Genomic DNA, 13,514 nt, shown 5'->3' with positions numbered 1-13,514 from the left:
AATTTTTTAGACCTACACTGGCTCTTCTTATATATAAATAATGGCTTTAAAACTTCTTAGTTATCATTTAATCATTAAACAGTAGATCTATCTGAATAAAACTAGTTCCATACTTAAAATTAAACTTATATCCTCATTTTTATAGGCAAATCAGTTTCCTCTCTCATATAGCCTCACTTTGCAGAAGCACCTGCATGAATTTCCATTGGAATAATCACTTTGTGTGCTTAAGTATTGAGATTCTAAGAAGCCAATAAGAATCCCATATGAGATATAATGCAAAGCTGCAGATACAAATCTATCAACAAAATTTTAGTGACTAAAATCCAAGAGAAGTTTAGTTCTTGTTCACTTATCAATTAAAGGGTTAAATTCTGGTCTTCAGACAGTTTTTCTATAAGTAATAATCAGAGACCAAGGATTCATTCATCTATGGTCCTACTGTACTGTGGATTCTCATTATCATTTGCATCCAGCTATTTGAGGGAGAAACAGTGTGCAGTTGGCTCTCACATTTTTTTTTGACCCTTGTTCTAGATAAGACACATAGTCCTTACACTTGATCCCATTGGCTAGAACTCCATGGTATGCTCATACCTAACTGCAAGGAAGGCTGGGACATGTAGTCAATATGTGTGTCCGAGAAGAAGAGCAAATAGATTTCAATAAATAGGAGTCACTGACACCGAAATTAATTCTGTGTTGTATTTTAGCATCTGAATGATGAAAAGTGAAAAAGCTAAGTTCCAGTGATGGAAAATGTACATAGCATGGTGTCATAACAAGAGGATGAATTAGGAATGATTATAGCCATTTCTACCTTTAACAATTGAGTAAATAGGCAAATCGTTTTGTAAAATTCCATTTTGAGTTTTGTGACTGGATTATCTCTAAGATTAGCTACAGCTCTAAAATACTATAATTAGACTTTTGACAATTTCTGAGCAGTTGACTGAGACTTAAATGTACAAAGTTCCAGCAGATTGAAAACAGGTGAAAAATAATTTCTGAAATGAATATTAAGGTTCATGTGACTGATTTTTATCACGTATCAGAGCTAAGCTATCTTTTTCTAGGAATTAAAGTGAAAGTCAATAATTATATTACATACCAATTGATTTTAGTCACCATTTTTCAAAAATTGCGTATTTTTTTGAACATTGTGTGCTGACATTGTTATTTCTGGCACATTGTAAGTCATGAATAATCAAATGCTGAATGAATAAATGCATGACTAAATGGATAAAATGAAGTTTAACTTTGATAGCCTGAATTTTTGTCAAAAATATCCCTTACTTTATAAACTATCTCCATGGGTAATAGAAAAAAAACACATACAAATAAAATACACATAAGAAAAAGGTTCCTATAGAATTTAATACTTAAATGCAGTGCTCTCTTTTTCTTCAGATGATGTTGTAAAGAAAATTTATATTGTTTTAATAACTAAACTAACTCTAGAAAAAGTCTAAAAACTAATTTTACAACTGGGACTGGTAAATGTATAGACACATGTAGTTCACATGAAGAAGACTGCATTTTCCCATAACACATTACTTACAAGAATTGATAATTTTTGGAAGAATTTCCTAAGGGAAAGAACTAGAGAAGAAATGTATTATGTAAATGTGAGAGGATTTAGATTCTGAAGCTGGCTTTCATATTCTTGAATATAGCTGTCATCCCATTCCCCTACCAACTTAAAGGAGAGTTTCCCTTTCTCCAGTGTTTATGGGAGAGAAAATTTTACTTCCATTCAGATAAATGTAGGCAAATTTCCTCCACATTTATATAATTCTTGTATTCATTTCTTCAGTAAATAATTTTTATTACACACATTTTCTTACAGTTTGCTTTTTTAGAAGATATAATTGGCATATAACATATTAGTTTCAGGTATGCAGTGTAACAACTGGATGTTTGTATATATTATGGAATGATCACCATAATAAATCTAGTTAATATCCATCACCCTACAGAGTTACAAACTTTTCCCTTGTGATGAAAGCTTTTAAGATCTACTCTCTTAGCAACTTTCAAATATACAACAGTATTATGAACTATAGTCACCCTGCTATATATTATATCCTCATGATTTATTTATTTTGTAACTGGAAGTTTGTGCTTTTTTATCTCCTTCACCCATTTGTCCAACCCTCCACCACCCCTGCCTCTGGCAACCACCAATCTGTTTTGTGTCCACGACCTCAGAATTTTTGTCTATTTTCTACAGTCCACATGAATAAAATCATATGGTATTTGTCTTTCTGTCTGATTTATTTAACTTAGCATAATGCCCTGAAGTTCCATTCATGTTGTCACAAGTGGTAAGATTCCATTCTTCTTTATGGCTGAATAATATTCGTGTGTATGTGTGTGTGTCCCATTTTCTTCATTGAGTCATGAACACTTCAGTTGTTTCTATATCTTGGCTATTGTAGACAACATCGCAATGAACATAGGGTGCAGATATCTTTTTGTGTTAGCGTTTTTGCTTTATTTGTATAAATACCCAGAAGTGGAACTGCTGGATCATATGGTAGTTCTATTTTAAATTTTCAGAGGCACCTCCGTTGTGTTTTCCATAGTGGCTGTACCAATTTACACTCTCACCAACAGTGAACATCCTCACTGTCACTTGTTATTTCTTGTCTTTTTGATATTAGTCATTCTAACAGGCATGAAGTGATATCTTGTTGTGGCTTTAATTTGCATTTCCCTAATGATTAGTGAGATTGAGCATCTTTTCATGTACTTGCTGGCCATCTGTATGTCATCTTTGGAAAAATGTCTGTTCAGATTTTCTCATTTTTTAATTAGATTGTTTGGTGGTTTTGTGTTGTTCTGTTTGTTATTTAGATGTATGAGTTCTTTATATATTTTGGATATTGACCTCTTATCAGATACATGGTATGCAAATATTTTTCCCCTTCAGTAGGTTGCCATTTTTTTGTGTGTGGTAATGTTTCCTTTGCTGTGCAGAAGATTTTTAAGTTGATGCCATCCCCCCTGTATATTGTCACCTGTTATTTTTCATAGATTAATTGACTATGTATGCATGGGATTATTTCTGGGCTCCTTAATTTGTTCCATCTGTCTGTGTGTCTAATTTTATGCCAATACCATATTGTTTTGATTACTATAGCTCTGTGATATAGTTTGAAATCAGGGAGCATGATGCCTCCAGGTTAGTTATTCTTTCTCAAGATTGTTTTGGTTATTTGGGGTCTTTTATGGGTCCATCTTCAAATATGTATCGAACATTTTCTGTGGGTAAAAGATAGCTTTGTTCTAAATACATACTAGTGAGATAAACATGCGTGCTCTCATGGGATGTATAATCTCCAACAATAAATCCCACATTATAATATTGCAGTAAAAAATTTGGCATTCATCAATTATAATAACACAAAACATTAGAAAATTAAAATTAATATAAAGAGATTCGTTTCATGTAGGGAGTTAAATGAAGTGAGGTAATGGAGGATTAAACCCTTTTCTCTACCTTTTAGTATCCAGAAGAGTGTGGAAATCCTAGGAAAAATACTACAGATCTAAAAATAAAAAAGAACCAACTTTGAAGATAGGTATTGCGAATTCTATTAATTCATTTATTCATTCTGCAAATATTGAGTTCTTACTATGGGCCACACACACAAAGATTAATATGATATTCTCTAGATAAGAAATATAATTGGAATACAATGAAACAATTATAAAAAAAGAAGCATGATGTTATAAAGAACAGGGAAGGGCCACTTAATACAAGCAAGCATATGCTGTAATTTAAGAAAACTTGGATACTTTATAATTTAAGAGAACTTGGGCACATAAGAAAAAATTCCAGGAAGGATCAAGGTGTAAAATAGATATTGTATACAAAAGGCACTGTATTTGAACTAGAGATTCAAATCTGACAGCTCACTATGAATTTGGACACATGATGTTAACTCCCTGAGCCTCAGTTTCTTCATATGTGTTACAGAATTAGACCTACTGCAAAGTGTTGTTGCAAGGATTTAAAATATAGGTCCAGGTACTGATTCATAATAGATCTTCTATAAATGGTCACCAGTTTTAGGATTATATATGGAATCTTATAAATTCAAGTAAGAGTTGTCAAGGACGTTCCAGATAGAGAAAACACAAACAGAAAGACTGTAATAATAGAATGACTTTGTATTAGGTCTCTAGGTAACAATTGAGAAAGTGGTAGGAGGTGGGCTGAATAGAGATTGGTAGAGGTAAAGTGGTAGAAGTCAGATAATGAAGGACTTGTATGATAGGATACAGAACCAGATTTTTTGTTACAGAAATTACTCTGGTGACAACTGGAGTGTGAATTAGAGATGAGCAATATGGCAGTTGGATCATACACAAAACATTTGGAGACATGTATCCATTGCTCCTAGTTTCCAGGCACAACAACAGGTGATATTAATAGAGAAATGAAGAGATACCTACTTTTAAATCCAGGAGAAAAATGATGAAGATTGACATAGTGGAAGCAAAGGGAATGAAATGTGAACAACAGATTTGGGAGAACTTTGGAGGTATAATTGACAGGAATATATAACCCCTTGGATGTGAAATAGGAGAGACAGAGAAGGGTCAGTATGATTCTTAACTTGCTGATTGAATTACTGGGTAGGTTAGAGGCAGGCTAGCTCTGAGTGAAGAGCATAGTCTCTAGAGGAAAGACTGCTTGGGTTCAAATCCTGGCTTCATAATTTTGTAACTGACATAATAGTAACTCCTCCACTTTCTAGTGTTATGCCAGCAGTAGAACAGGGAGACGTGAAGTTCAGTAAAGTGGAGAAATTTTTCTAGAGTAAAACTTTTGATAATAAATAAAAAACCTTTAAGCAGAAATATAAGCAAGATATGTGGGGAGGTTTGTCTGCTGTCCTGCCCAATGCAGGAGCCACCAGCTACATGTGACTAATAAAGCTGAAATTCAATTTTAAAAATTTAGCTCTTTAGTCACACTAGTTGTATTTTAAATGCTCAGTAGTTACATGTGTCCAGTGACTAACATATTAGACAAAAATTGTACAAAATATTTTCATCACAACAGATCAATTAGACAGTGCTGAGCTCCTTTAAGAACTTAGAAAGAACAAAATTAGAACATTTTAAAGAGAGTTCAGAGGAAGAAGGATAATCCTGGACCTTTTAGGGTGAGTTTAGAGTGCAGACATATTTTTGTTCTATGTGAATGTTTGCCAAATACCCTCTCCACTGGAGAGAAACTTAATCAAGGACACCATATCATTCAGTCTCATTCTAGCCACCTGGCAGTTTTTCCAGTGGGTTATTAAATAAAGTGGTTATTTTAGATTAAGGAACAATATTCATCAGCTCAAAATCACAGTCTTTGACTCAATGCTGACCTTGCTATACCACACACAAGAACCCAATTTTCCAGAAAAAATAGCACCACCCCTGTACCCCCAACTCACTAACATACCCCAAAGGGTGCAGCCAACTAGATACCTGATATTAAGCATATGACATCGTACACCTTCCATTATGGAAAGGACATGAAAGAGGCATATATTCTAGATTAGATGTTTCTCTGCTCATCATGTTATACAAGCACAAACATTTGTAGACTTGCTAAATGCCTTATCCACTCTTCTGGTATGATGATATCATCACCTTAAGGAAATTGTGTTATGGAAAAAATGAAATTCAGAATTATGATTCATAACCCTTATCAGTTAGCTGATGATCAAGAAGCAGCTGGTATTATAAAATGATGAAATTTCTATTAAATTTTTTTCCAGCATAAGAATTCAAATCATTTTTAGGTTTGGATACTATCGTATGCCTAGAGGATGTGCTACATGGTCTTTATGTATGTTGTCTTTCTCTCATAGCCAGAACTCGTGTGTTAGGTCTCCTAGCGTGGAGTTTGACATGTACCTGCCCCTAGGAAAGTAAATGACTCACTTGTTTGTTTTATGTAACTGAAATGATATTTCTACCAATTAAAAACTGATATTGCTACTTGGCCAGTTGAGGTTCTGCATGTCACTCAGTGAGCAATCCTAAACTGAAGGTTACAGAGTTGCCATGGGCAATGGATCTGTTTTAAGGAAAACTGGGTTCTAATTTCCCTACAGGAATTCCAGCCCTGTTTATGCTTCTCTACATAGTCCCTCTTTCATACTTACTACATTTTAACATTATATAAAATTTACTTATTTCTTAGTATTTAATGTTATATATTATGTATTACACATTATTTCATTCTTGAATGTTAGTGACTCGGGGACAGAGAGATTTGTTTTGCCCACCAAAGTATCCCACTGTATAGAACAGTGCCTAAAATATATGAGTTATTAAACAAATATTTATTGAGTGAATTGAAGCATGAATGGACCCAGAGACTCCCCTAATGTCACCTGTTTAGTTAATAAAGGCAATGGAAGACTGCTATAATCCATTACAAATAGGATCAGATCTCATAAGAATATTCTGCATCATCCTTACAAGTTGAAACAAATAAAACAAACATAGTCAAGGTTCTGGCTAAAGGCAAAAGTAATAATGAGTTGATAATAGGGTTAAAAAGTCATAAATACTATGACCCCAAGACAGAAGAGGACTACGACTGCACAAAGTAAGGGTTTTGTCTCTGCTTGCATTTTTCCTTCTTTTCTCTCTTTCTTCCACTATCATTTGTAGATCATTTTTATTGAGATGGGATAATAATAGACTTAAGTAAATAAAAGGTGTCACCTAGAAGTCTCAGACTTAGACACCTAGACTCTTGGGGCTGTCTACGGTAACTGATGAGATTTTGGATTGTTTGCTTTTCTGGAGAGAATTGGGTATGTTTGCAATTTTAAGGTTGGTTATGTTATGGGGAAGTATTATTTTTAGAGATGTAGTTTAGGTAGAAAGACATATGAGGAAATCAAGTAACCAACAGAGAAATTTTGTTAACATTTCATGGTTTGAGCAATCATCAACATTGAACGCTCCTTCTGGTAAAAGAGGAAACAACATGTATTTTTTCCATTTCTCCCTATGGAAACAGAGAAATGACACTTATCAGCAGTAAGGGTATATGAAAGTACCTAAAGTGCAGCCTTGGATGTTTTATCTGAAATGAGTGATCTAAAGAAATAAGATGGTTGACATTTATTAAAGTTAGCTCTGACTGTAACCATACATAGAAATACCCTATGTATTTTATTTAGTAAGTACACATACATAGGTCTTATTATGTGCCAAGTCCAGCTCTAAGTGTTTTACAAATACTAACCCATTTAGGAAATTCATTAGTCATTGGTGCTCTTTGCCAAATATTCTGGGCTTGGTAAGATTGCACTCCCTGATGTCTTTCTGATATAACCAAGTGACCAGTTTTGGCTAGTGAGTTGTAAGTAGAAAGGATATGTGTCACGTTTAGGCCTACCAACTACTTACCAATATGATACCCTCCAGCCCTCTCTTAATGGCCATTTACAATGCTCCAGAGAATATCTCTTCCTTCAGCCTGGATATAGGAGTCTGGATGACAAAAACATAGAGCTGTCACCTAGCCAACCCATAAATGAACATGTTCCACGAGCATAAAATGAATCTTTGTTTTTAAGTTAGTAAGATTTGGAGGATTTGTTATCAGAGCATACCTTTCCCTAGCCTAATACCAACTGTTATGACTAGGTACTGTTATTCCTATTTACAGACAAAACTGAGCCACAGAGAGGTCAAGTAACTTAAACAAGCTGGAAGTAGGAAGCAGCAGAGCCAGAATTCAAACTCAGTTAGGCTGGCTTCAGAGCCTATACTCCAACTGATAGGCTATGCTGCCTCCATAGACTGTCATTTATAAAGGATAATTTCTGTTCTTTCTGATTTTTGGAATTCCAGACTTTGTTACTGTAGGTCTTCCAAAATTCTCCATTAGCTACCCATTATTAGTGCAGGCCCTCCAATAAGTTTAACTTTTTTTTTTTTAAATAGCCAAAGTCATTTTGGTGCTTATAAGCCAGAACCTGGAAAGAAATATATGTGCGTGTTTATCTTTTTTTTTTAAGATTTTATTTATTTATTTGACACAGAGAGAGACAGTGAGAGAGGAAACACAAGCAGGAGGAGCGGGAGAGGGAGAAGCAGGCTTCCTGCCGAGCAGGGACCCCGATGAGGGGCTCGATCCCAGGATCCCGGGATCATGACCTGAGCCAAAGGCAGATGCTTAACGACTGAGCCACCCAGGCACCTCTGTGTGTGTTTATCTTAAAAGCAACAGGGATTTACTGAAGGAGTTTAAGCAAAGGAATTTCATGACCCAATTGTATTTAAAATAAGCCAGATGACATTTATATATATGTCACAATTAATTAAATGTATATTAAAACAAATTGATTAAAAATAACAATGTTGATAGATCTCAAAGTTCCCAACAAATTGAGTCATAAATCTCAGAGAATTTTAAATAATTGGAAAACATAATATAGTAATATTCTCATTGTAATGCTAACCTCAAATCCCAACTCAGACACAGTATACTCTTTCCAGTCCTTAGAAATGGTTTCTATAAAGGTATGACTAAGGAAATATATTCTGAAAGTCCCACAGAGCTACTTTTTTATTCACTATTGATTTTAAAGTGTTTTCAAAACTTCTGGTTAAACATTTGGAATTCTGTTTTAAAGGTAACAAAAGAAGCTCTGAAAAACTAAGGCTGGATTTAACATTTAATAAAACTGCCAATTGCTTTTCAATTTGGTAGCTGAAAAAATATTTAGACAGTAAATTGAAAGTTTTTATGCCTATCATTGAAAAGTGGTGTTTATTTCCAGAATGTCTAAGGTAGAAATATGTAATCAGGTGGAGGTCTAAGAAAATTTTTGTTTACAGTGGCTCATATTCAATACCTATCTCCTAGAAGTGAGACAATACATGTTGCCAACTTTTGTCTGTCATTGTTTCCATAATTGCCAGACTCTTTAAGTCATATTTAAAAAAACTGAAAATAATCAAAGCAAAATCACAATTTCACCCATTACACTTGAAAACTGCAAAGAAAGTTCTCTATTGTCTATATTGTGCCCTTCCTAAAGAATAAAGGTCTAGATCTTACCACATAAAACCAACAATAATTTTTAGTTTTTAGGGTTCCTAAGATAAGACTAATAAATACAAAGAACATAAATTTCATTTAGGCCATATAAAAGAGAAGCTATGCTTATAAAGCTCTTCTTTCTCTTTTTTATAGAAGAGTTGGATATATCCATGTGTGCATGTTTATTTTGATTTGCTATTATGGGGTTTTTTTTTACAATTATTCCAGTTGCAATGACTTCTATGTGAATAGAGAGTCTTAATAAATTTAGGGCCATTATTCCTACAAGTTTTGCCAGAGATCAACGCGTTCTTTTCATAAAATTACATTTGCATATTTGCACTTAGGAAGAATTAATTAACATACGCAAATCCTATGGCTTTTTTTTTTTTTTGGTAGATCTTGCTGCATGACCCTATTGACTTATTCTACTTAGAGTGAGGTTTGTCCATTTGTTTAAGGTCTAATAAGATTGCTAAGCAAGGACCTATGCTTAGCAAGTACTGTTAGGAATAAAAACCAGGGATGCAGTGAATAAATTTTTGTCATTAACGTTGCCTAGTCATGGTATAAATTTTTATCATAAGCTTTCTCCAGTGATAAAGAAGAATGTTCAAGAATTTGCCTGCTGAGGTAAAACTGTAGGCTAGAGATGACCTTCTTTTGTCCCAGCATGAGCAGGCCCGGCAGTTTATATGCCCAGGACCACTGAGAACTTGAAAACATCAACTATTAGAAAGGGGACGTAAAGCAGTCATGAGACAATATGGTCCGGTTATTACTTTTAGTAGAATATTAATGGGCATGGCCTGACTCAGAAAGCAGAGTCCTCTGAAGTCTGGAGACCCGAAAACAATGAATTGACAGTGTCTATTTAGAATCCAGTACAAAACACCTAAAATAGGAACTAAGACGATTTTACTATTTGTATACTATATTTCTCCAATAGTGAATATAAACAGAGCTTTGATGTTTGTGCTGGGAATTTGACCATTATTAATCTCATCTGTCTAAATGCTTACTATGTGATTATTACATGGACAAAAATGTAACAATGAAAGGAATAAGCATTAATTCCAAATTAAGGTTATCACTAAAGTCTGTCAATTGCACATTTTCTTAGTTCCTTAAATGAGGAAAGAATGGTCCTTATAATTACATTATTTATTTACCTGAAAGTTACAGGAAGAGCTAAACATATGGTTTAGAATCACAATTAGATGGTTCCTTGCAGTGAGCTCAGTAATCCATGATAATTTGATACAAACTGACATTTGGGTAAAACTGTGACAAAGATAAAAGCCAATTTTCTTTGGGAAATAAGTGAATAATCTCCTACAATCCGGAAACTGGGGAAAAAAATGGAAGTATGGGCTAAAATTTAGATTTGTAGCTGAATATAAGCTCGTAAGTGTTATAGCACTTTCCTTCCTCCAGATTTTCAGCAGGGCTATAATTCACAGTAGCCCCTTAGATCCCTTTCTTTTTGCCTTACGCACTTGTTTATTTTTCTTGAAAATGTCCCCAGTGACTGCAGACATTTTTCTTAACAGGTGATTTTTCAATGAAATGTCATTTTGGCTTTGTGAGTATCCTTAGTGGCATGTACCAAATGACTCATTTCATTTGTGACCAGAGCCAAATTCAAATTTAATTTTCCAGAGGGGACAAGTTAATGTATAACCTGTTGTGCCACCTGGCATCCTAAATTAAATTTCCTGAACTGTTTTTACTGAGAACAGAATCAGGTATAGGTTTTGTAAAGGCATTTTCAACTGTCAGCTGCGCCTTCAGTCACTTTTATAGTTATATAATTAATCCATTTGTTATAATCAAATAATAAATACCCAGGATTCTAAATTTTGAAAATGACAACTGGATCATTTAGTTCTGTGGAACTACAATGGCATATACTCTAAACATTAGTGAAATATGAAAACCTCTCACCTGAACTGCCATTATAAATCATATACTAGATATTGTGCCTCATGAATCCTGTCATAGAGTAAAATGTTCATTAGAGTCAAACCCAAACCAGTTTAATTCCAAAGCTCATATTCTTTCTACCACATAATGATAGAGTTATAGGTGTTTTGTTGCATTTTATGAAAAGGGTGAACATTATGAAGTTAAACATAGAAAAAAGAGTTTTCAGACTACTTCAAAATGGTGTCTAGATACAAAGCCCTAATAACTTATACATTTAAAAAAAAAAACAAACCTCAGGCTGTGTATATCCAGAGTTCTGAGTTATTATTAAGGCCACTTACTGTACTGAGTAGACTGTCATGTTACTAAAACATTATAACACAATATGTGTCCTATAACTCATCAATTTACATTCTAGAAGCAATTTGCTCATTCATGTCCAAATACTCAAGATTGCTCTATATGTTTGGCTAAACCCAAATAAGCCATTTTAAATAGTAAACAAAACATTTTACACTGCTTTGTTTTTTAAAAAATAAATAAGATATAAATTCATGAATGAAATTATATTTTCTTCTTTATTATTTCAGAAACAGTTACTCCCTTTCTTATTCTTAATCAGAAGTTAAGACTACGGATCCTGAATCAGAGCAACTCTCAGGTCCACCACTTCTTAAGCTGGACAACTTTGGGAAGTAGTATGACCTCTCTGGGTTCTATCTAGACAGTGGGGATGACAATGATAATAATAACAAGAAGTATAACACTAACCTCTTTTAGTAATTATGAGAATCAAACAATTTTATTTCTGTAAAGAACTTTAGGCTCTCTGCTCCTCCCCAAATAACAGACAGCTGCATCTTCTGGTGTAGTGCCAGAGACACATGGTGTAGGTCAGAGTAAATGGATTTGGCCATATTGGGCACCTGGTCACCAGGGCTGCTTTTATCTCTGGCAAAGTGTATATTGTCATTAATGACCCCTTCATTGACCTCAACTAGATGCTCTACATGTTCCAGTATGATTCCTCCCACAGCAAATTCAACAGCACAGTCAACAGCACAGTCAAGGCTGAGAATAGGAAATTTGTCATCAAGGGAAAGCCCATCTCCATCTTCCAGGAGCAAGAATCCCACCAACATCAAATGGTGTGATGCTAGTGTTGAGTATGTTGTAGAGTCCCCTGGGGTCTGAGCACCATGAAGAAGGCTGGGGCTCACTTGAAGCATGGGGCCAAGAGGGTCATCATCTCTGCTCTTTCTGTTGATGCCATGTTAGTGATGGGCGTGAACTATAAGAGGTATGACAACTCCCTCAAGGTTGTCAGCAATGACTTCTGCATCACCAACTGCTTGGCCCCTCTGGCCAAGGTCATCCATGACAACTTCGGCATTGTGGAGGGACTCATGACCACAGTCCAGGCCATCACTGCCACCCAGAAGACCACGGATGGCCCCTCTGGGAAGCTGTGGAGTGGTGGCCAAGGGGCTGCCCAGGACATCATCCCTGCACTGCCAAGGCTATAGGCAAGGTCATCCCTGAGCTGAATGGGAAGCTCACTGGAGTGGCCTTCCATGTCCCCACCCCCAGTGTGTCAGTTGTGGATCTGACCTGCTGCCTGGAGAAAGCTGCCAAATATGATGACATCAAGAAGGTAGTGAAGGAGGCATTGGAGGACCCCCTCAAAGACATCCTGGGCTACACTGAGGACCAGGTTGTCTCCTGTGACTTTCACAGTCACACCCATTCTTTTATCTTCAATGCTGGGGCTGGCATTGCTCTCAATGACCACTTTGTCAAGCTTATTTCTTGGTATGGCAACGAATTTGGTCCATATGACCTCCAAGGAGTAAGAGGCCCTGGACCATCAGCCCCAGCGAAAGCAGGAGGAAGAGAGAGGCCCTCAGCTTCGGGGGAGTCCTTGCCCCAACTCATCCCCTAACACACTGAGAATCTCCTGACCTCTACAGTTTCCATCCCAGACCCCCTGAAGAAGGGGAGGGGCTTGGGGAGCCCTAGCTTGTCATGTGTCATCAATAAAGTATACTGAACCCCCCCAAAAATAAAAACTTCAAACAATACTTACACGTAATGAGTGCTCAAAAAACATCATGTACTACTATTAGTAAAGTCTTCATATTTATAGTGCCTTAGCATGATCACTGATCTATCTGTAATACTCTGTTCCCACTCACTACTATATTTTTTTCCTTTTCTTCCTTTTTGCCTCAATTCTTGTGACAATAGTTGGTAAATAATAATTGCAAAATATTTAGAAATAAAATGTGTGATGTCTTTCCATCTAAGCACATGTGCTATAAATATTTTGGAATGTTTTTTCTCAGTCCCCACCAGGTATACACATATACACTGTTATCATGTTATACATACAATTCTAAGTCTTGCTTTATTCACATAATGTTAAAAAAAATTTTTAAATCTCTTCATTACAAAAATGGCTTAAGCTATAAATGTATAATAGGATTTAATGGTTTAAGCTATG

At 35.4% G+C, this 13,514-nt stretch overlaps 1 pseudogene; it reads right to left on the bottom strand.

The window, feature by feature from the left end:
• Positions 1–12,240, bottom strand: part of LOC113922396 — a 58,860-nt pseudogene extending 46,620 nt beyond the window's left edge.
• Positions 12,241–13,514: the final 1,274 nt, after the last annotated feature.

This window comes from Zalophus californianus, chromosome 9, assembly GCF_009762305.2.
Source record: "Zalophus californianus isolate mZalCal1 chromosome 9, mZalCal1.pri.v2, whole genome shotgun sequence".
NCBI lineage: Eukaryota > Metazoa > Chordata > Mammalia > Carnivora > Otariidae > Zalophus > Zalophus californianus.
The sequence above is the reverse complement of the archived record's forward strand: the minus strand, read 5'-3'. Positions and strand labels throughout refer to the sequence as shown.